The 24,773-nt window shown below is 48.9% G+C and overlaps 1 long non-coding RNA gene across 1 annotated transcript in view; it reads right to left on the bottom strand.

The window, feature by feature from the left end:
- The window catches only part of LOC143781473 (uncharacterized), a 62,722-nt gene extending 38,716 nt beyond the window's left edge, over window positions 1-24,006 (bottom strand). The window contains exon 1 of the long non-coding RNA XR_013216728.1: window positions 23,862-24,006. This is a non-coding gene — a long non-coding RNA (uncharacterized LOC143781473). The remainder of the gene's footprint in view (window positions 1-23,861) is intronic.
- Between the last annotated feature and the right edge of the window lie 767 nt (window positions 24,007-24,773).

Raw genomic sequence — 24,773 nt, 5'->3', positions numbered from 1 at the left:
GTCTCCGTGTGACTGCAGCTCGCCCTGTAGTCTGTGAGCAGCCATAGCCTGGTTGTCTCCAGCTCAGGGTTGTTCACTGCGTCATACCGCCAAATCAATTTTCATTTTGTTTTAAGTAGTGCAGGCTGCTGCACATTTTTTCCAAAAATTCCTATTAGTGTCTTTCCACCCGTCTCCAGCTAATTTGTGGAAAAACACTACATAGGATAACGTAGAGGAGGATTTTTGGGCCTTGCAGCGCCGTTTACGGCTGTCTGCACGGTCTCCGTGTGACTGCAGCTCGCCCTGTAGTCTGTGAGCAGCCATAGCCTGGTTGTCTCCAGCTCAGGGTTGTTCACTGCGTCATACCGCCAAATCAATTTTCATTTTGTTTTAAGTAGTGCAGGCTGCTGCACATTTTTTCCAAAAATTCCTATTAGTGTCTTTCCACCCGTCTCCAGCTAATTTGTGGGAAAACACTACATAGGATAACGTAGAGGAGGGTTTTTGGGCCTTGCAGCGCCGTTTACGGCTGTCTGCACGGTCTCCGTGTGACTGCAGCTCGCCCTGTAGTCTGTGAGCAGCCATAGCCTGGTTGTCTCCAGCTCAGGGTTGTTCACTGCGTCATACCGCCAAATCAATTTTCATTTTGTTTTAAGTAGTGCAGGCTGCTGCACATTTTTTCAAAAAATTCCTATTAGTGTCTTTCCACCCGTCTCCAGCTAACTTGTGGAAAAACACTACATAGGATAACGTAGAGGAGGGTTTTTGGGCCTTGCAGAGCCGTTTACGTCTGTCTGCACGGTCTCCGTGTGACTGCAGCTCTATCCGTTGTCAGTTCAGCCCCCAAAAAATAAATAAATAATAAAGTTCACCAAACACACCAGTTACACCACTTTACATTTGTGTAGGCCACATTAGCTCATATTAAAGTCTAGTCCACACTTTAGAAAATTAGTGTTTCTTATACCTGTTAGGAGGAGTTGCTCAGGAATAAGCACACAAAGCCGTTAGTACTTTTCTGCTTATCTTTATCAGTCAACCAAGATGAAGAAGGCAGTGAGTAAGGCACGTGGGCGTGGGCGCGGAGCAGGGAGGGGACGTGGGGATTCTGTGCCTGCTGCGGGCACCGGTGACTCATCAGCACCCACTTTCACCAGGCAACAGTCATTCATGCGCAGCTTTGTGTCAGAGCGCCGTACACCGCTGCTGCGTGAAGACCAAATTGAAGCCGTTGTCGGATGGATGGCAGCTAATGCATCAACTTCAATTAGTGCCACATCCTCTCAGACACAGAGCACTGGAGAGCAGCCATCTGTCTCTTCACCACCTGCCAAATTGCCCAGGCAGACAGAGAGCCCAGGACAGGAGCCGTCTCTACTTCTGTTCTCTGAATCTCTTGGCTTGGAAACAGGGGGCCAGCCAAGCAGCATTGGAGAAATGGAAGAAGAGGCAGGGTGCAGTGATGCCCAACAGCTTTTTCTCTCTTCCTCTGAAGAGGCGGGTGGGCCAGTGGCTCCGGTCACCACATCGCAGGCCGCATCAGCTGATGATGACACTCAGGTGCCACTTACTGGTGCGTGCTCTGCTGCTGAGACTACCCAGGAGGAGCAGTTGGGGGCAGAGGGTAGTGTAGATGATAAGGTCCTTGACCCATCTTGGCGTGAGGGACAGGAAGGTGGTGGGAGCAGCTCTGAGGAAGAGATTCCCCGTACGGCCCAAAGAGGGAGAGGGAGGGGGAAGACTGCGGATCCTGCAGCCTCCGCTTTGGCACCCGTTAGGAGCATGTCTCTTCCAAAAGCCAAAAAGGGCGCTCCCAAGACTTGCAGTGCCTGGTCCTTTTTTGACACAGTTGCAGATGACATTTGCTATGTCAGATGCAAGGTGTGTCATCAAAAAGTCAAAAGAGGTCGAAATGTCAGCAACCTCAATACCTCCAACATGTGGAAACATGTGCGCAACAGGCACCCGGCGGAGTTAGAAAAACACACTGAAGAGCTAGGCCAACCAACAGCGGCAGCTACCACCTCTTCAGCTCGTGTTGCCTCTTCCTCTAGCTCACACGCAGCTGGTTCGGCTTCCTCCCAGGATCGCCGTGGAAGAACCTCTGGCCCTGTTGTCCAGAGACCCGCTGTAATTCCACCCGCAGCACCACTTTCCCAGTCATCCACACACTCCCAGCCCAGTCTACAGCCATCGGTAGTACAGGCATGGGAGAAAAGGCGGCCTTTCTCGTCAAACCACCCACGAGCACAGGCTCTGACTGCAGGCATTGCCAAACTTCTGTCACTGGAAATGCTGTCATTCAGGCTGGTGGAGACTGACAGCTTCCGTGACTTGATGTCATTGGCAGTCCCACAGTACAATGTGCCCAGCCGCTTTTACTTCAGCAGGCAAGCCGTCCCTGCCCTGCACAAGCATGTGGAGGGACACATAAAACACGCGCTACTGAACGCCGTCAGTAGCAAGGTCCACCTCACCACCGATGCGTGGACCAGTCAACATGGACAGGGGCGATACCTTTCCCTCACTGCCCATTGGGTTAATGTCGTTGAGCCGGGTACAGACCGTGCGAGTGGCGCAGGACGTGTCCTGCCCACTCCAAGGATTGCAGGAATCCATTCTGTACGCATTGACTCCTCCTCTTACACCAGTTCCTCAGAATCATCGCTGCAGGAGCCGTCACGGTCCACCTCCACATGGACCCGTGATGAACGTGTACCTGTTACGACCGACATGAGCACAGCCGTGGCCAAACGTCAACAGGCCGTCTTGAAATTAATTTTTTTGGGGAATCGTAGCCACACAGCGCAGGAGCTCTGGAATGCCATCAAGCAGGAGAGCGATGTGTGGTTTGTGCCAGCGAATCTCCAGCCAGGCATGGTAGTGTGTGATAATGGCCGAAATCTGGTGGCAGCTCTGGGCCTCGGCAACCTCACTCACATCCCATGTCTGGCACATGTGCTCAATTTGGTCGTGCAGAGCTTTTTGAGGGACTATCCGGATCTTGATGCACTGCTGCACAAGGTCCGCCTAGAGTGTGCTCACTTGCGGCGTTCCAGCACGGCAAAAGCGCGCATTGCGGCTCTGCAGCGCCGACACCGCCTGCCGGAACATCGCATCATATGTGACCTACCTACCAGGTGGAATTCCACGTTACATATGTTGGAGCGGTTGTGTGAGCAGCAGCAAGCTGTAATGGAGTACCAGCTGCTTCAGGCGCAAAGAAGTCGCACTCAGCGCCGTACAGACTTCACAACCACAGAGTGGGCCACTATGAATGACGTCTGCCAGGTTTTGCGTCCCTTCGATTATTCCACGCGGATGGCGAGTGCAGATGATGCACTAGTCAGCATGACTGTCCCCCTTATCTGCCTGCTTGAAAAATCACTGCAAGCGCTAAGGGATGATGTTGTGGAAGAGGTGGAGGATGAGGATTCACCATTTCCATCATCTTCTGGACAGTCAGCGCCACGTGGTTCCTCACAAACGCGTAGGCAGGGGACAGTTTGTGAGGAGGATGAGGAGGAGTCAATGGAGGAGGAAGACATCCGTCCAGAGGAGGGAGTTACCGAATTGTCCAGTACTCAGTGTGTACAGCGAGGGTGGGGTGATGACGAGCGGGCAGAGATCACGCCTCCAGCAGGGGACAGCGTTTCTTGGGCAGTTGGCAGTCTGCAGCACATGGTGGATTACATGCTGCAGTGCCTGAGAAACGACCGCCGCATCGCCCACATTCTCAACATGTCTGATTATTGGGTGTTCACCCTCCTCGATCCTCGCTACCGGGACAACGTAGAAAGCCTCATCACACCGTTGAACCGGGAGCGAAAAATGCGGGAGTACCAAGACACACTGGTCAATTCCATCATCTTCTCCATTCCAACTGAGAGAAGTGCTGCTAGTGCATTCCAAAGCAGCTCAGTGCGTCCAGGCAGTGGTGGAGGCTCTGCACAAAGAGGGAGCAGAAGCAGTGCCTCTGCCCAAGGCAAGACCAGTATGGCCCAACTGTGGCACAGTTTTCTGTGCCCGCCACAAAAGTCTACACCATCACAGACGGCTCCAGTCAGCAGGAGGCAACGGTTCCGTCAGATGGTGACAGACTACATGTCTTGCCCTCTTGCTGTACTCCCAGACGGCTCTTCCCCTTTCAAGTTTTGGGTCTCAAAGCTGGATACATGGCCAGAGCTAAGCCAGTATGCATTGGAGGTGCTGTCTTGCCCTGCGGCCAGTGTATTATCGGAACGTGTCTTTAGTGCTGCAGGTGGTGTACTAACTGACCGTCGCATGCGACTATCCTCCGATAACGTTGACCGGCTTACTTTCCTGAAAATGAACAAGGCCTGGATCTCGCAGGAATTTGCCACTCCTCCTCCTGATTAAATAATTAGGTCACTGTATACGTTATCCAGGTCTCCTGTTGTGTTCATCTTTCTACCACCCGAACTTAAATTCCTGGGCTCCAACACCGCCAGTTGAGGCTCAGAAGTGCCGTCTGCACAGTCAAAACATACGACCCAGTGTTATTGGGTTTCAGTAACGTCAGCTGATCCCCAGCTGTGTAGCCGGCAATGTGTCATGCGACCGCCACGCTGACACAACAACTGAAATGTAAGGGAATCTGTCCCCCCCCCCAGGCGTTTGTTACTGAAAGAGCCTCCTTGTGCAGCAGTAATGCTGCACAAGGAAAAGGTAGCTATTTTGGTTTAGCTCCTTGCACACGCAGAACTTAACACTTATAAAATGTGTCCACTGATACCGTAAAACCGTCCCGGAGGTGGGACTTTCCTTCGTAATATGACGCAGCACAGCCGTCATTCCTCCCCCCCCCGGCGCCGCGCCCCGGCTCCTCAGCGTTGTTTGATTCCGTCCCGGAGCCTGCGCTGTTATGTTATCCCGTGGCCAGGCACACTTAGTGCTGCCCGTCTTCTGGCATCATTTGGTGTCAGGATGGCTGCGCCTGTGCGGCCGCGCTGGCCGAGGGCCCGCCTCGCAGTGTCTTCTGATTTAATCCCACTGGGGGTCTGGGATCCATGGACATGCGCAGTGCATATCTGAACCTCCACCTCTCACTCATTTCCCTACGGCTTCTTCAGACTGTTCGGTGTCAGCTGGTCCCTAATAGCATGCCACGGCCGTGACACCGCACAGTCTTAAGAAGCCGTAGGGAGGGGAGTGAGAGGCGAGGATATGCACTGCGCATGGCCATGGATCCCAGGCCCCCAGTGGGATAAAATCAGAAGACACTGCGAGGCGGGCTCTCGGCCAGCGCGGCCGCACAGGCGCAGCCAGCCTGACACCAAATGATGTCAGAAGATGGGCAGCGCTAAGTGTGCCTGGCCAAGGGATAACATAACAGCGCAGGCTCCGGGACGGAATCAAACTACGCTGAGGAGCCGGGGCGCGGCGCCCGGGGGGGAGGAATGACAGCTGTGCTGCGTCATATTACGAAGGAAAGTCCTACCTCCGGGACGGTTTCACGGTTTCAGGGGACACATTTTATAAGTGTTTAGTTCTGTGTTTGCAAGGAGCATGATGAAAAGAGCCACCCTTTCCTTTTGCATCTTTTGTGCTGCACAAGCTGGCTCTTTCAGCTACAAACGCCTTGGGGGGGGTTAAAGGTTCCCTTTCGACTTTCTCAGGTTTCGGCCTACATTGTGTTCCTCTGCTTTTCCACCTGTCCCTGGGCTCCAACACCGCTAGTTGCCGTCCAGAAGTGCTGTCCGCACAGTCCCAACAGTCCCTCCTCTGTTATTGGGGTTCAGTAACGTCAGCTGTTCCCCTGCTGTGTGTGTGGCAATCCCTCCTACCTCCTCCACCTCCTCCACCTGTCCCTGGGCTCCAACACCGCTAGTTGTTGCCTGGTAGTGCTGTCCGCACAGTCCCTCCTCTGTTATTGGGGTTCAGTAACGTCAGCTGTTCCCCTGCTGTGTGTGTGGCAATCCCTCCTATCTCCTCCACCTCCTCCTCCTCCACCTGTCCCTGGGCTCCAACACCGCTAGTTGCCGTCCAGAAGTGCTGTCCGCACAGTCCCGACAGTCGCTCCTCTGTTATTGGGGTTCAGTAACGTCAGCTGTTCCCCTGCTGTGTGTGTGGCAATCCCTCCTACCTCCTCCACCTCCTCCTCCTCCACCTGTCCCTGGGCTCCAACACCGCTAGTTGCCGTCCAGTAGTGCTGTCCGCACAGTCCCAACAGTCGCTCCTCTGTTATTGGGGTTCAGTAACGTCAGCTGTTCCCCTGCTGTGTGTGTGGCAATCCCTCCTACCTCCTCCTCCTCCACCTGTCCCTGGGCTCCAACACCGCTAGTTGTTGCCTGGTAGTGCTGTCCGCACAGTCCCGACAGTCCCTCCTCTGTTATTGGGGTTCAGTAACGTCAGCTGTTCCCCTGCTGTGTGTGTGGCAATCCCTCCTACCTCCTCCACCTCCTCCTCCTCCACCTGTCCCTGGGCTCCAACACCGCTAGTTGTTGCCTGGTAGTGCTGTCCGCACAGTCCCTCCTCTGTTATTGGGGTTCAGTAACGTCAGCTGTTCCCCTGCTGTGTGTGTGGCAATCCCTCCTACCTCCTCCACCTCCTCCTCCTCCACCTGTCCCTGGGCTCCAACACCGCTAGTTGCCGTCCAGAAGTGCTGTCCGCACAGTCCCGACAGTCCCTCCTCTGTTATTGGGGTTCAGTAACGTCAGCTGTTCCCCTGCTGTGTGTGTGGCAATCCCTCCTACCTCCTCCACCTCCTCCTCCTCCACCTGTCCCTGGGCTCCAACACCGCTAGTTGCCGTCCAGAAGTGCTGTCCGCACAGTCCCAACAGTCGCTCCTCTGTTATTGGGGTTCAGTAACGTCAGCTGTTCCCCTGCTGTGTGTGTGGCAATCCCTCCTACCTCCTCCACCTCCTCCTCCTCCACCTGTCCCTGGGCTCCAACACCGCTAGTTGTTGCCTGGTAGTGCTGTCCGCACAGTCCCGACAGTCCCTCCTCTGTTATTGGGGTTCAGTAACGTCAGCTGTTCCCCTGCTGTGTGTGTGGCAATCCCTCCTACCTCCTCTACCTCCTCCTCCTCCACCTGTCCCTGGGCTCCAACACCGCTAGTTGCCGTCCAGAAGTGCTGTCCGCACAGTCCCGACAGTCGCTCCTCTGTTATTGGGGTTCAGTAACGTCAGCTGTTCCCCTGCTGTGTGTGTGGCAATCCCTCCTACCTCCTCCACCTCCTCCTCCTCCACCTGTCCCTGGGCTCCAACACCGCTAGTTGCCATCCAGAAGTGCTGTCCGCACAGTCCCAACAGTCGCTCCTCTGTTATTGGGGTTCAGTAACGTCAGCTGTTCCCCTGCTGTGTGTGTGGCAATCCCTCCTACCTCCTCCACCTCCTCCTCCTCCACCTGTCCCTGGGCTCCAACACCGCTAGTTGTTGCCTGGTAGTGCTGTCCGCACAGTCCCGACAGTCCCTCCTCTGTTATTGGGGTTCAGTAACGTCAGCTGTTCCCCTGCTGTGTGTGTGGCAATCCCTCCTACCTCCTCCACCTCCTCCTCCTCCACCAGTCCCTGGGCTCCAACACCGCTAGTTGTTGCCTGGTAGTGCTGTCCGCACAGTCCCGACAGTCCCTCCTCTGTTATTGGGGTTCAGTAACGTCAGCTGTTCCCCTGCTGTGTGTGTGGCAATCCCTCCTACCTCCTCCACCTCCTCCTCCTCCACCTGTCCCTGGGCTCCAACACCGCTAGTTGTTGCCTGGTAGTGCTGTACGCACAGAGCCAAACACCTCGCCAATGTGTTAGTGGGGTTCAGTAACGTCAGCTGTTCCCCTGCTGTGTATACGGCAACGTGTACTGCGACCGCCACGCAGGCACAACAAGTTAAATTTAAGGGAACCTGTCCCCCCCCCCCCAGGCGTTTGTTACTTAAGGAGCCACCTTGTGCAGCAGTAATGATGCAAAGGGAAAAAGTGCCTCTTTTCGTGGTGCTCCTTGCACATGCTGAACCTAACACTTATGAAAAGTGTCCCCTCCTACCGTGATACCGTCCGGTAGGTGGAACTTTCCTTTGTGATGTGACGCAGCACAGCCGTCATTCTTACCCCCTTGGCGCCGTGCTCCGCCTCCTCAGCGTTGTTTGAATCAGTCCCGGAGCCTGCGCTGTTAGGTTAGCCCTTGGCCATGCACACATTTTGCGCTGCCCGTCTTCTGACATCATTTGGTGTCAGGCTGGCTGCGCCTGTGCGGCTGCGCTGGATGAGAGCCCGCCTCGTACTGTCTTCTGATTTCATCCCACTGGGGGCCTGAGATCCATGGACATGCGCAGTGCATATCTGAACCTCCACCTCTCACTCATCTCCCTACGGCTTCTTCAAACTGTGCGGTGTCAGCTGGTCCCTAATAGCATGCCACGGTCGTGACACCGCACAGTCTGAAGAAGCCGTAGGGAGGGGAGTGAGAGGCGAGGATATGCACTGCGCATGGCCACGGATCTCAGGCCCCCAGTGGGATTAAATCAGAAGACAGTACGAGGCGGGATCTCGGCCAGCGCGGCCGCACAGGCGCAGCCAGCCTGACACCAAATGATGTCAGAAGACGGGCAGCGCAAAATGTGTGCATGGCCAAGGGCTAACCTAACAGCGCAGGCTCCGGGACTGATTCAAACAACGCTGAGGAGGCGGCGCACGGCGCCAAGGGGGTAAGAATGACGGCTGTGCTGCGTCACATCACAAAGGAAAGTTCCACCTACCGGACGGTATCACGGTAGGAGGGGACACTTTTCATAAGTGTTAGGTTCAGCATGTGCAAGGACCATAATTAAAAGAGCTAAGTTTACCTTTTACAGCATTAGTGCTGTACACGATGGCTCTTTCAGCTACAAACGCCTGGGGGGGGGGGGGGTTAAAGTTTCCCTTTCAACTTGCTCCAGTGCAGGCTTCGGCCTACACTCTGCTCCCTCTCCTCCTCCTGCTGACCCTGGGCTCCAACACCGCCAGTTAGGGCCCGGTACTGCTAGCTGCACAGAGAAAAACACCAGCCAATGTGTCAGTGGGGTTCAGCACCGCCAGCTGTTCCCCTGCTGTGTAGCCGGCATCGTGTCCTGCAAAAGCCACGCAGACACAAGAACTGAAATTGAAGGGAACCTGTCCCCCCTCCCCCAGGTGTTTCTACGTTTTACAGCCACCTTGTACAGCAGTAATGCTGCATGTGTGCAAGGTGGCTCAGAAACTTATTCTCCTTGCCCATGGGGAACTGAACACGTCTAAAATGAGTCCTCTGCGAGTCGCTCGGACTGGGGCACCGGGACACCGGTGAATCCTCCGGTGGGCCCCGCCCCCAGCCCCTGCCTCCTTCATTTGTCCCTGCCCTGCATGCGGTGGTGCACAGTTTATTATTGTATAGCCGGCGGCCTCCGCACATGCTGTACTGAAGAGAATGTGAAGTGCAGCGCTGTGCAAGCAGCCGCGCGGCAGCTGCTCGCTCCTTCACATCTGAAACTGAAATGATCACTCTCTCATCTCGCACTGGCCTGCTGCCAAGTCTGTGCTCAGAGGCTCAGTCTAGAGCGGCCCGTGCGCAGCGCGAGTGCCGACCGTCACCTCACTGACTTCAGCCAGACACAGCACAGTCCGAGGAAACAGCTGACTGTGTGACTCAGAGTCAGAGAGGAGAAGACAGGGAGGGACACACGCACCTGCACGCACTGTCTGCACTGAGTCTGCAGTCTGCACTCTGCACTGTTCATCATCACCGACCTGTTTATTGTTCCTTTGCCCGCCCTCGATTCCGCCTCTTCATCAGTAAAACTCTGCGGTCTGACTGGAGTCTGGACTAAGGGTGTAAATTTCTAATGCTGATTGGCTGACAGATGCAGGCAGGAGCAGCCAATCAGCATTAGTTTTCTTTGTGTGACCTCACAGGTCAGGTCACAGCACACCTCAATGAGCTGTGCTGTGATTGGTCGTCTGTCCTCCTGCCCAAGCAGCACAGGCACACACTGTCTGCAATACTGTGATTGGAGAGGCTGCCTGGAGCTGTGAGGGATGATGATCGCAGCCAGTCAGTAAGGTGTAAGTAAAATATGCCTGCAGGCAGCCTCCAGCATAGTTTGAGACACTGAGTCAGTTATGGGAGGCCCCCCTGCAATCTGAAGGTGACACAACAAGGTGGGGGTCCCCCATAGAAAATTTCTAATTTCCTGTGGTCCCCTCCCCCTTCCCCACTGTCTCCTAATTTACTGTGGGGCCCGGTCACCTCTCCCACCATTTCACCTCTGGGGAAGGGACCCAAAGGGGCACACAGGGGGCCCTCAAGAAATTAGGTGACACAGTGGGGAAGGGGTCCTCAGGAAATCAGGTGATGTGACACAGTGAGGAAGGCAATATACTACATCACTGGGCAATATACTACGTGGCTCTGTGCTGTATACTACGTCGCTGTGCAATATACTACGTGACTGGACAATATACTACATCGCTGTGCAATATACTACGTGACTGGACAATATACTACATCGCTGTGCAATATACTACGTGACTGGACAATATACTACATCGCTGTGCAATATACTACGTGACTGGACAATATACTACATCGCTGTGCAATATACTACGTGACTGGGCAATATACTACATCGCTGTGCAATATACTACGTCACTGGGCAATATACTACGTCACTGGGCAATATACATCGCTGTGCAATATACTACGTGACTGGGCAATATACTACGTCACTGGGCAATATACATCGCTGTGCAATATACTACGTGACTGGGCAATATACTACATCGCTGTGCAATATACTACGTGACTGGACAATATACTACATCGCTGTGCAATATACTACGTGACTGGACAATATACTACATCGCTGTGCAATATACTACGTGACTGGGCAATATACTACATCGCTGTGCAATATACTACGTGACTGGACAATATACTACATCGCTGTGCAATATACTACGTGACTGGACAATATACTACATCGCTGTGCAATATACTACGTGACTGGGCAATATACTACATCGCTGTGCAATATACTACGTCACTGGGCAATATACTACGTCACTGGGCAATATACATCGCTGTGCAATATACTACGTGACTGGGCAATATACTACATCGCTGTGCAATATACTACGTGGCTGGGCAATATACTACGTTGCTGGGCAATATACAACGTGGCTGGGCTATATACTACGTGGCTGGGCTATATACTACGTGGCTGGGCAATATACTACGTGGCTGGGCAATATACTACGTTGCTGGGCAATATACAACGTGGCTGGGCTATATACTACGTGGCTGTGCAATATACTACGTGGCTGGGCAATATACTACGTGGCTGGGCAATATACTACGTGGCTGGGCAATATACTACGTCACTGGGCAATATACAAAGTGACTGGGCAATATACTACGTGGCTGGGCAATATACTACGTGGCTGGGCAATATACTACGTGACTGGGCAATATACTACGTGGACATACATATTCTAGAATACCCGATGCCTTAGAATCGGGCCACCATCTAGTAGTACTATTAAAACGTTATCTATCCCTGCAAAAAATAAGCTATCACACAGCTCCATCATCCGAAAAATAAAAACGTAACTGGTCTCATAAGGTGACACAAAATCTTTTTTTTTCTCAATGTTCTATGTTTTGTTTTTCACTACTCAAATAATAAAAAAAATGGACGTTTGGTATTGCCGTCATCATACTGATGAGCCGAATGATATTGCAAGGTCATTTTTATCACAAAATGCTCAATTAAAAACAAAAAAATCCTTTTTTTTTCACAATTTCACTGAACTTGGAACATGTTTCCCTTTTTCAAGTACACCTTGTGTAAAAATCAATGGTGTCATTCAAAATTCCAACTCGCCCTGCCAAAAACAAGCCCTCATATGTCTAATATCAGACCTGGGCAAAGTGCGGCCCGCGGGCCACATCTGGCCCTCTGGCTGTCTCAGTCCGTTCTATGGACCAAGACAGTCGTGGGGCTGGAAATCAGAGGTCCATGGGCCACACAGTGCCCGCCCGCTCGCTGTCTCTCCATCTGTGGCTCTGCGCTGCGCCGCTGACTCCTTTGGTGGATGAGGAGCCTCCTGCCAATTCCTCCAACAATCAGCGTGTGAAACAGCTGATGCGATGACGTCATTTCATTGTGTCAGCTGTGTACCCCAAAGAGTCAGCACACTGGAGGCAGGGAGAGAAGCAGAGCGCCAGGGAAAGGGACCGAGGTGAGTATGTGGTGTTCATTTTTTTTTTCTCATGTATATGGGCTATTTGGGTGTGCATGGGGAGGCTATGGGGGTGTGACATGGTGCTGCATAAGGGGGTGACATGCTGCACATGGGGAGGATATGGGGGCGACATTCAGTGTATATGGGGGAGGCTATGGGAGGCTCATATGATATACGGAAGGGTTTGCGCTCAGGTTCAAATGATATATAGGGGATGTCAACATACTTAATTCTGCTCAATATTAGGTGATACAATTAATATTAATAAAATGATCAATAGTATAATAATTATAATATATTGATATTAAAATTGAGCAGAATTAATTATGGCCTATTGGTTCGACCCTCCACAGCAGCCACGGTCTCATGTGGCCCCTTGGGAAAATTAATTGCCCACGCCTGGTCTATATGGACATAAAAATAAAAATGATGGCTCTTGGAAAAAAAAAGGAAGCACAAAACTAGAGCTCAAACCTGGAAAATTTCCCCATCGTGAAAGGGTTAACAAAATTAATAAAGGGGATAGGGGAACTACAATACCCAGAGATATTAGCAAAATTAGGATTATTTAGTCTAGAAAAAAGACGACTGAGGGGCGATCCAATAACCATGTATAAGTATATAAGGGGACAATACAAATATCTCTCCGAGGATGTTTAATACCAAGGAAGGTGATGGGCACAAGGGGGAATTCTCTGCGTCTGGAGGAGAGAAGGTTTTTCCACCAACATAGAAGAGGATGAAGAATTGCCCCACTATCTTTGTATGGGGAGGTATATGAGATGGTACAACAAACATAGTGGGGCCATTCTTCATCAATGGAAACCTAAATGCCACTGGATATCTGAAATTGCTACATGATGATATGTTGCCCTCATTATGCACTTTAGATGGCACGTTCCCTGAGTTTTTCCAGCACGATGTTGCACCACCCCATTATGGGTGTCAGGTCCGAGCATTCCTACATGAACAGTGTCCTGGAAAGTGGATTGGTTGTCATGGGCCAGTTGAATTGCCACCAAGGACTCCAGACCTGGCTGACCCCCTTAAACTTTTATCTTTGGGGTCATCTAAAGGCAATTGTCTATGCTGTGAAGATACGAGATGTGCAGCATCTGAAACAACGGATACCGGAAGCCTGTGCTAGCATTTCCTCTGCGGTGTTGCTACCAGTGTGTCAAGAGTGGGAGAAAAGTTCTCCCCCTCCCATATACTAATGTGCCACAAACAGGAAGTTGATATCACCAACCATTCCCATTTTATTTATGTGTATCCATATAAATGGCCCCCCTGTATAGGAAGCCTAATGTCATTATGTCAGGAACTTGACCTGTATTTTGTTTTCTGCTCACTTCTATCTTTTTCTTGCCATAGTGAGCCGACACCAGACAATCTAATGGGTGAGTTCAATTTTGAGATCTCAGCCTCGGAATTGTGAGTAGTGCCCCTGTTTCCATTATTAATAATGATCATTCATGTTTTTATAGATGGGATGTCATTGTTTTCTTGATGTTCACATTTAGGAACAGGGTTCTCTACATCTTCAATCATGTGAGGTTTAGGGTTCATTCACACGGCCATCAAGTCTGTCATACAAAAGAATTGGTCCGACTCAAACCCTCCCCGCTCTGTCTCAGAGTTTAACTGTAATGGCGCGCTGTGCACACCAATAGTTAAATGTAGTGTAGCTCCAGGTGGGCTCCTCAGAGCGCGGGGCCCAGGCCAACAGCACCCTCTGACCCCTATCCTTAGTTACACTACTGCATGCACCTATAGACTTGTATGGGTACGTGTCATCCGAATATCAGATACACTTGCACCTTGCAAGTAGAACACTGGGCCTAGTGCTATCCGATACAACATCACATAGCTCTTGGCCATGTCATACGCTCGTGTGAGCGAACCCATAAAATATAGTTCCTGGTCTGTGCGGTGAGCTGCTTATTAGGCCTCATCTGCACTGACATGTTTTCGTCAGTAATTTGAAGAATAAATGTGAATCTTTCTATTATATTTTGTGTGGGTTCAGCTCTGAGTTTTGTCTTACAAATCCCAGTGCTGAATGGTGACCAAAATACGAAAGCGTGAATGAGGCCTAACTCTGCATTAGTCTTGTGTCCTGCTCTGTCTTCTTTATTTCCATATCCGTACTGGAGCCAGTGCTGTAAAATGACATTCCATTCCACAGTGTTGGGTTCTGTACTGGTAATTGGAATCAAGGAGAGTTATAAGCCTGAGTCTGGAGGGCTGTGTGTATATATATACTGTATACACACACACAGACGGAATACGCAGTGGAATATGGCCAGTGGGATATAGAGGACCTCCAGTGCTGTGCAGTATATAGAGGATGTGTCCTGTGCTGTGCAGTATATAGAGGATGTGTCCTGTGCTGTGCAGTATATAGAGGATGTGTCCTGTGCTGTGCAGTATAAAGAGGATGTTTCCCGTGTGGTGTAGTGTATAGAAGTTAATAAACACTACATTTTTTTAATTACATCATTTTGCAACATAATTGGTATTATTTCTATATAACTGCAAGGTGGGCCCCAAGAATGATTTTTCTCTGGTGGGCCCAAGGTACTCCAGTCCGACGCTGGGCACGGGTACCTCCTGCTTAGTAACCGGGTTCCAGTAACGTCAGCTGGTCCTCGGTAGTTCCATTGGCTCTTGGACCTTCGGGTAGCCATCCGAGTTCCAGTTCCATCAGCTGGTTCTCGGCATTTTCTCAGCCTTCTTGTACCTTCTGCTACATTTCCAAGTTCAAGAGACTAAACACGATGACCCGGAAGACCACCCCTAAGATGACGACGACACCAGAGACGACAACCACCGTGATGACGACGACCCTGGAGACGATGACCCTGAAGACCACCCCGATGACGACGACCCAGGAGACGACGACCCTGGAGACGACGACGACCTGGAAGACCGAGAAGCAGAAGAACAAGAGGCTGCAGAACAAAGAGCAGAAGAACATTAAGCATAACACTAAATATCAGAGCAAAAAATATTATCTAAATTATAAGCAGAAGAAGACTAAGCAGTGTATGGGGGTGAGTCCGTTCCTCCTCGTGGTGCCCCTGGATAAAGCCTGATGCTGCAGGCCAAACTGAACGCGGACAAATGTAACTCTTTTGTGACAGGCAGAACGGAAGGTGTAATCTTCAAACTTTTATAGATAACAACTACGGGAATGCCTGTCACAAATAAGAATATGATGAAGAAGTTGAATATGAAAAAGATAATAGTTAAATAAAAAGAATATGAACAATGTAAAAAAAAAAATTAGAGGTAGAAGAAGATGAATAAGGTGAAGATAGTTGATGTCAAAGAAGCTGATGATGAGGATAATGAAGAAGAAAGTGTGGGAGAAGTAAAAAAGAAGGTGAAGGACGTGGAAGTAGTGAAACATCAATATCTGACAAAATAAAAAAAAAAAAATAGTCAAAATCTTTCTAACGCCGACCGTCATAAAAAAAAACAAAAAAACCTGCTATTCTATTTGTTTGGGCTAAACCTCTGTGCCTTTAATGTCTCCGTCACCTCCCCCAATACATCCTACATTATTCTTAGTTGTTTTCCTTCATGTAGAATTTACCTACAAGGAAAGAAAGGGTTTATTTTAATTCCGATATTTTAGTCCCATTGACTTGCATTGGGATCGGGTATCGGTATCGGATTAGATCCGATACTTTGACGGTATCGGCCGATACTTTCCGATACCGATACTTTCCGATATCGGAAGGTATCGCTCAACACTACTTATAATGTGATTATAAGAGGGTCTTTAGCGGATATTGAGTGTACGTCCTTAAAGGCGATGTTAAATTATTGTTCAAGAGTTTGTACTAAGTAGAATACCCGGTTGGGTAAGAAAAGTTACTTATAGCATGTTGCTATGATATTTAACCATGTTTGTAACGTTCAAGTGTCCTCACCTCCCATAAAGGGAAGCTCTGTTCAAGTATACGTATTGTTATTTGCACTCAACAAATTGTATGTCTTTTTGCTAATCTGTATTGTTGTTTTTCTTCCCTTTTCCTTTCTTTCTTTAAGGCCCCGTCTCACACAGCGACGCTGCAGCGATACAGACAACGATGCTGATCGCTGCAGCGTCGCTGTTTTGTCGCTGTGTGGTCGCTGGGGAGCTGTCACACAGACAGCTCTCTCCAGCGACCAACGATCAGGGGAACGACTTCGGCATCGTTGAAACTGTCATCAACGATGCCGAAGTCCCCCTGCAGCACCCGGTAACCAGGGTAAACATCGGGTTACTAAGCGCAGGGCCGCGCTTAGTAACCCGATGTTTACCCTGGTTACCAAAAAAAACAAACAGTACATACTCGCCTTTCGGTGTCCAGGTCCCTCGCCGTCTGCTTCCTGCTCTGACAGTGCCGCTGTACACTGAGAGCAGAGCGCAGCGGTGACGTCACTGCTGTGATCTGCTCTCACTTTCCGGCCGGCAGTCAGAGCAGGAAGCGGACGGCAAGGGACCTGGACACCGAAAGGCGAGTATGTACTGTTTGTTTTTTTGGTAACCAGGGTAAACATCGGGTTACTAAGCGCGGCCCTGCGCTTAGTAACCCGATGTTTACCCTGGTTACCAGTGAAGACATCGCTGGATCGGTGTCACACATACCGATTCAGCGATGTCAGCGGGACCTCAACGACCAAAAAAAGGTCCAGGCCATTCCGACACGACCAGCGATCTCGCAGCAGGGGCCTGATCGCTGGTACGTGTCACACATAGCGAGATCGCTACTGAGGTCGCTGTTGCGTCACAAAACTTGTGACTCAGCAGCGATCTCGCTAGCGATCTCGCTATGTGAGACGGGGCCTTAACTCTTTTGTGACAGGCAGAACGGAAGGTGTAATCTTCAAACTTTTATAGATAACAACTACGGGAATGCCTGTCACAAATAAGAATATGATGAAGAAGTAGAAAATGATGAAGATAATAGTAAAATAAAAAGAATATGAACAATGTAACCAAAAAAATAATAGGTAGAAGATGAAGAAGAAGATGAATAAGGTGAAGAAGTTGATGTCAAAGAAGCTGATGATGAGGATAATGAAGAAGAAAGTGTGGGAGAAGTAAAAAAGAAGGTGAAGGGCGTGGAAGTAGTGAAACATCAATATCTGACAAAATAAAAAAAAAATTAACATAGTCAAAATCTTTCTACCGCCGAACGTCATAAAAAAACCCAAAATCCTGCTATTCTATTACATTGGGCTAAACCTCTGTGCCTTTAATGTCTCTGCCACGTCCCCCAATACATCCTACATTATTCTTAGTTGTTTTCCTTCATGTAGAATGAACCTACAAGTTTATAAAGGGTTTATTTTAATTCCGATATTTTCGTCCCATTGACTTGCATTGGGATCGGGTATCGGTATCGGATTAGATCCGATATTTTGACGGTATCGGCCGATACTTTCCGATACCGATACTTTCCGATATCGGAAAGTATCGCTCAACACTAGTCATCATCAAGTTAAAGAAGCTGAATCAGCACATTGTGTACCGGTGCTTCAAAACGGAATCGATAAAGACTACAATACCAATTTGCCATGTCCACCATAGACCTCCAAGAGGCATATTACCACATACCCATCCATCCATTCTACCACCGGTATCTGAGATTTGCGGTTACTTTAGATCAAGAAATACATCACTTCCAGTTGAGGGTTCTTCCCTTCGGTATATCATTGGCACCCCGAACATTTACAAAGATAATGGCGGAGGTAGTAGCCTTCTCCAGGAACAAGACATCTGTATCGTCCCCTACCTGGATGACCTTCTCGTCATGGCTCCCTCCAACACCACTCTAAAAGAGCATCTTCGATCAGTCCTGCATACCTTGGCATCTTTAGGTTGGATTGTAAACCAAGAGAATTCAGACCTAAATCCGTCGACCAAGAAGGTCTTTCTAGGAATTCTCCTAGACTCCCAGAACCTAAAATACTTTCTCCCGGTCACCAAGCAGTTATGCGTAAGATCAAAAGTGCGGATGCCAAAAATACAGAAGAGGGTGACCATAAGATTCACCATGTCAGCGTTGGGATAAATGACTTCTTGCATCCAGGAGGTTCCCTGGGTCCAGGAGCACTCAAGAGTGCTATAGAAGTTTATTCTCTCCCGTTGGAACAGAAATCCAGAGGCTCTCAGTACAAGAATCTCTCTTCCACAGCACGTAAAGCTATCCCTCAACTGGTGGCTCAGCCAAGAAAACCTGGCAAAAGGGATACCCTGGATCCAATATCCTATGACGTTGATTACAACAGACACCAGCAAACACGGTTGGCGAACTGTAACGTCTCGGGGAGGGAGTCTTTCAGGGAGTCTGGCCCAAAAAGGTGGACTACCAGTCTTCCAATTTCAGAGAATTGAGAGCGGTAGAAGAAGCCCTGAGAGTAGCAGAACCATTAATCCAGGGAACCAATGTCCGAGTTTACTCCGACAATATGACCACCGTAGCCCATCTACATCATCAGGGCAGCTCAAAATTCGAAAGTCTGCAACAGGTCTCGGCAAGAATATTTTGTTGGGCAGAACGTCATCTCCTGTCCTTATTGGCTCTCCATCTGAAAGGATCCGACAACGTCGAAGGGAACTTCTTGAGCAGGACAGATATAGATCCAGGGGAATGGAGCCTCAATATGAGAGTATTCCAGGCTATAATTAAAAAATGGGGTCTCCCAGAGGTAGACCTATTTGCAAACTTGTGGAATGCCAAGACAGAGTGGTACTTCTCCAAAGGTGCAAACGAAACCCAGTCAAGGGTGAATGCCTTCGCTCACCCGTGGAACTCCAGACTGGCATACGCATTTCCGCCAATACCTTTATTACCAAGGAATCTGCAAAAGTTCAGAACAGACTGGGTCAAAACTATCCTGATTGCCTCTATCTGGCCAAAAAGGAGCTGGTTTGGAGCCCTAAAACTGATGAGCTCAGAAGGACCTCTGATCCTACATCTGGAGCACAACCTTCTACATCAAGGTCCCATCTTTCACCCAGCTCCCCACAGCCTATGCTTGGCAGCCTGGCTTCAGAAACCACAATCCTGAGAGCCAGAGGCCTCTCAGATGTGGTTATATCCACTTTACAGAAAAGTAGGAAGCTATATATTCCAAAGTATGGAAAACCTTCTCAACATGGTATGGATCCACTCCCATTGATCCTTTCCCAGACATAGCAAAAATCTTAGATTTTCTACAGGACAGCTTATCCAAAAAGCTAAGACCAAGTACCTTAAAAGTTCAGGTGTCAGCCCTGAGCTCCTACTTCGACCAAAATCTAGCTGACCATTGATGGATAAAGAGATTCATGTCAGCAGCTTCCAGAATCCGTCCAAAGAAACCCAACATGGTCCCATCTTGGGATTTGAACATAGTGCTGAAAGGTCTAACTATTCCACCATTTGAGCCTATAGAACAGAGAGACAGATTATAATGGAAAGCGGCACTTCTCGTAGACAGAATAATATTCCGCCTAGACCTGTCTTATTTGCCAAAAGTATCATCTGACTTCCACAGGTCCCAAGAAATAATTCTACCCTCCTTCTGTGACAATCCAAAAGACGAGAGCGAAACAGGATTCCATTCTCGACCGACGGTTCTCTTATATTTGAATCATACAAAGCCTTGGCGGAAAGATCAAAATCTTTTTGTTCAGTATGGTGGACCAAACAGAGGGAAGAAAGCCTCCAAGAGCTCTCTAGCAAACTTGATCAAAAAAGCAATCAGGGTCACTTACAGTAATCAGGATCTATAACCTCCTGAATCCTTGAAAGCCCACTCTACTAGAGCTGTGTCCGTCTCCTGGGCAAAAAGGGCCAATGCGTCCATCGAGCAGATTTGCAAAGCTGCTACCTGGTCCTCCATCCATACCTTCACTAAACACTATAGATTAAATCTAATCTCAATAAGAGATCTAGCCTTTGGCAGGAAAGTCCTGCAAGCTGTTGTCCCTCCCTAACCATTATTCTTTGGTATATCTCCTGTGTGCTGTCGTGGAGGGGATTAGAGAAAATAGAATTACACTTACCGGTAATTGGGTTTCTAAAGGTACCTTCACACTAAATGACTTTGCAACGATAACGATAGCGATCCGTGACGTTGCAGCGTCTTGGATAGCGATATCGTTGTGTTTGACATGCAGCAGCTATCTGGATCCCGCTGTGATATCGCTGGTCGTTGCTGAAAGTCCAGAACTTTATTTGGTCGTCAGATCGGCGTGTATCGTCGTGTTTGACAGCAAAAGCAACGATGCCAGCAATGTTTTACAATGGTAACCAGGGTAAATATCGGGTTACTAAGCGCAGGGCCGCTCTTAGTAACGCGATATTTACCCTGGTTACCATTTTAAAAGTAAAAAAAAAAACACTACATACTCACCCTCTGATGTCTGTCACGTCCCCCGGCATCCGCGCTGCTGCTCAGAGCTTCCTGCACTGAATGTGTCAGTGCCGGCCGTAAAGCAAAGCACAGCGGTGACGTCACCGCTGTGCTTTAGGGCCGGCGCTTACACAGTGCAGGGAAGCTGAAGGCGAGGGATGCGACAGACACGGCAATGTAAGTATGTAGTGTTTTTTTTTTTTTACATTTACACTGGTAACCAGGGTAAACATCGGGTTACTAAGCGCGGCCCTGCGCTTAGTAACCCAATGTTTACCCTGGTTACCCGGGGACTTCGGCATCATTGGTCGCTGGAGAGCTGTCTGTGTGACAGCTCTCCAGCGACCACACAGCGACGCTGCAGCGATCGGCATCGTTGTCGATATCGCTGCAGCGTCGCTTAATGTGACGGTACCTTAAGACCCTCCACAACAGCATGGGTAATTACACCCCCTAATAAATTATGCTCATTTGATTCCTTCGTGTAAATAAATAAATCAAGCATTCACTGTTTGTGGTCCTTGGAAAACACTGGGGATCAGGGGAAGGGGAGGGCTATTTAAAACTCTTGTTTCCTGTCCCTAATTAGGATGGGGAGGCAACCTCCTGTGTGCTGTCGTGGAGGGTCTTAGAAACCCAATTACTGGTAAGTGTAATTCTATTTTTTATATGTCTTTCATCTGGAGGATTTATTGCCTTTTATTAAACAAAAATACAATAGAAAATAGTGGCCATAAAGTATTGACCAAGGGCACTTTACAAAAAATGCAGCTAAAGTGCCCTTGGTCAATTATGAATATAATATAGTTATACTTAACACTACTACCTGTAAAAGTTAAAGGCATATTCTCATCTCGAAGATCCCATCCCAATATGTAGTAGGTGTAATAATAATAATGTTAGGAAATAACTCCAATTACGAATGTAGTATAGTTTTTCTGATTCACTATGTCTCTTGCTCATGAGCAGGCATTGCAGGACCTTAGATTTCCATGGTTACGACCACTAGCAACTAGCTGTCAGTATGTCAGTGGTCTCTGAAGAGACAATTTGCATATTTCCCAGAGGAGCATTGCGGCTTTAAGTCTCCTCACCTCAACATGCTTAGGCCGGCGTCACACTAGGTGTATGAAAATACGGTCCATTTTTTATGGCCATAATACGCAGTAATTGTCCCAAAACACTGTTCCGTATTCAATGCGAGGATGCGATTTTTATGCACAAATTTATCTGTGTGTCATCTGTATGGCATCAGTACGGCGATTTTTTTGTGCAGGCTTGCAAAATGGACATAACACGGATCCATCGGCTCAAATATTCTTAAAAACATATATACAGTCTATATATATATATATATATATATATATATATATATATATATATATATATATATGTCAGTGAGACACATATATATATATATATTTATATTTAATACAGCGCTAGATAGCAGAAAAGCCGGTAATTCAATTGCCATCTTTTCCTATCTCCTTCACAAACCCGACAGGATATGAGACATGGATTACATACAGTAAACCATCTCATATCCCTTCTTTTAATACATATTCCTCTTTACTAATGTAAGAAGTGTCTGTGTGTTAAGTTTGGGTGCTCTAACTATTAAATTAAAGGGTTAAATCCTGGAAAAAATTGGCGTGGGCTCCCGCGCAATTTTCTCCGCCAGAGTGGTAAAGCCAGTGACTGAGGGCAGATATTAATAGCCTAGAGAGGGTCCATGGTTATTGGCCCCCCCTGGCTAAAAACGTCTGCCCCCAGCCACCCCAGAAAAGGCACATCTGTAAGATGCGCCTATTCTGGCACTTAGCCTCTCTCTTCCCACTCCCGTGTAGCGGTGGGATATGGGGTAATGAAGGGTTAAGGTCACCTTGCTATTGTAAGGTGACATTATGCCAGGTTAATAATGGAGAGGCGTCAATTATGACACCTATCCATTATTAATCCAATAGTACGAAATGGATAATAAAACACACACATTATTAAAAAGTATTTTAATGAAATAAAGACACATGGTGTTTTAATATTCTATTATACTCTCAATCCACCTGAAGACCCTTGTCACCTGAAATAAAGTTAAAAAAAACAAACAACAATATTCCATACCTTCCATCTTTACAGTCTTGTCCCACGCTGTAAATCCATCTGAAGGGGTTAAATAATTTTACACCCAGGAGCTCTGCTAATGCAGCTGTGCTCCTGTCTGTAAAACTTGGTGAATGAATGGAATGCAGGGGAATGTACTGTCGTTACCTCGAGTCACGGTGATGCGCCCCTTGCTGGATGATCTCATATGAACTCGAGCCTGGGAAATTATTCAGAAAAGTTCCCAGGCTCGAGTTCATATGAGTTCATCCAGCAGAGGGCGCATCACCACGACTCGAGGTAACTATAGGACATTCCACTGCATTCCATTCATTCATCCTTTATTTCATTAAAATACTTTTTAATAATGTGCATGTGTTTTATTAACCATTTCATAGCAGATAGGAGCTGGGCCATAGAGAATCATTGGGCCGTGTGCAATGCGTATTTTCTGGACGTATTTTCTGCGCTCATACGTCCGTAAAACTCGTTAGTGTGACGCCGGCCTTACCATGTCACTCTCTGCAAGGAGAAACGATACTCCTTGGATCCCGGTCAGACGCCTCTCAATCAGCCAAACCATATGTTCATTTTGCACTGACGAGGGGCAGTACCACGAAACACAGTGTCTGCAAATTGAGATTCTGGTTTGGCTATTATCCTAAGTCATGTGACAAGGCTCGTTAAAGGGTCGACATTGACTGTTAGGATCGCTACTTCCAATAGGTGGCACTAGAATTCTAGTCCTCTTTCTCTCTGAAGAGACAATTTGCATATTTCCCAGAGGAGCATTGCGGCTTTAAGTCTCCTCACCTTGACATGCTTATCATGTCACTTTCCGCAAGGAGAAACTATACTTCTTGGATCTCAGGCTGCCGTCACACTAGCAGTATTTGGTCAGTATTTTACATCAGTATTTGTAAGCCAAAACCAAGAGTGGGTGATAAATACAGAAGTGGTGCATATGTTTCTATTATACTTTTCCTCTAATTGTTCCACTCCTGGTTTTGGCTTACAAATGCTGATGTAAAATACTGACGAAATACTGCTAGTGTGACGGCAGCCTTACAATTGCGATGGTCAAAGCCTTTTCTCAGTCCCGGCCTTCGGAGGATGGTGGTAACTTTTCATTTGACTAACTGTGCTGCATGAAGGGGGAGGATCAAACTGACCTTAATCAGATCGGATTATCCAGGGAATCTGCTGCGCAGTTCTGCAGTTCCTTCTCTTGTCTCAGCACTCTGTTACTGTAAGGCGCGGGGCACTCCGAATAGGGTGCTATTTGTCTCAATCCAGGAGACAAAATTATCTACCTCCTCTCCCCACCAATACCGTCCATAAAGTGCTGTTTGTCCCGCACGCACCACCTCCAACTGCCACTTATCTTCAAATCAGAAAAACACGTTGCAATGCCAAACTAAGGCAGAAGAGGGCAGCATAGTACTACAAGTTGTAATACCAAAACAAGGCAGGAGAGGGCAGCATAGAATTAAATAGTTTACCTCCTCCCAAGGCAAGACAAGGAGCCGGTGTCGCAAGTGTAATCATGTAAGGAATAGAGAACACACTTACCATATGATATATAACATACATTAGTAAAGACCAGGCTGGAGCGAGCCGCCCCACACCCTCCCCCGGGTGGCGTGCGTGGAAGCCGCCATGACAGGGGGTATGGAGCAAGAAGAAGGGGGCGTGGGGTTTGCTCCTAGGGGAGGGTTAATTCTGGCCAGAGAGGGTAGGGGGTAAGTGGGGGGGAGAAGCCGGTCACTTCCCGCTCTGAGGACCTGTGAGCAGGAAGGAACACCAATGCTTACCATGGCGTCCATCGACCACGTGCTGGCACAGCTGCGGGCGGCGTCGGCGTCGCGGCCTCCCGGCTGGCTGGAGGCTCAGGTATCTGGCATCCTGGGCGGGAGCGGCAGCAGCGGTATGGATCCCCCGGTGGCCGGGCCCGGTGAGCGGCGGTCCAGGAGGGTGCGGCCTCCGGAACGCTTATCCCCCGACCTTACCCTGGCATCCCAGCGGCGGCGCAGGAGCCCCTCAGGGGACCCTCCGGGCCGCGCGCCTGCTCACAAGCGCCCCAG

Source organism: Ranitomeya variabilis, chromosome 6, assembly GCF_051348905.1.
Source record: "Ranitomeya variabilis isolate aRanVar5 chromosome 6, aRanVar5.hap1, whole genome shotgun sequence".
In the NCBI taxonomy this organism is placed as follows: domain Eukaryota; kingdom Metazoa; phylum Chordata; class Amphibia; order Anura; family Dendrobatidae; genus Ranitomeya; species Ranitomeya variabilis.
The sequence above is the reverse complement of the archived record's forward strand: the minus strand, read 5'-3'. Positions and strand labels throughout refer to the sequence as shown.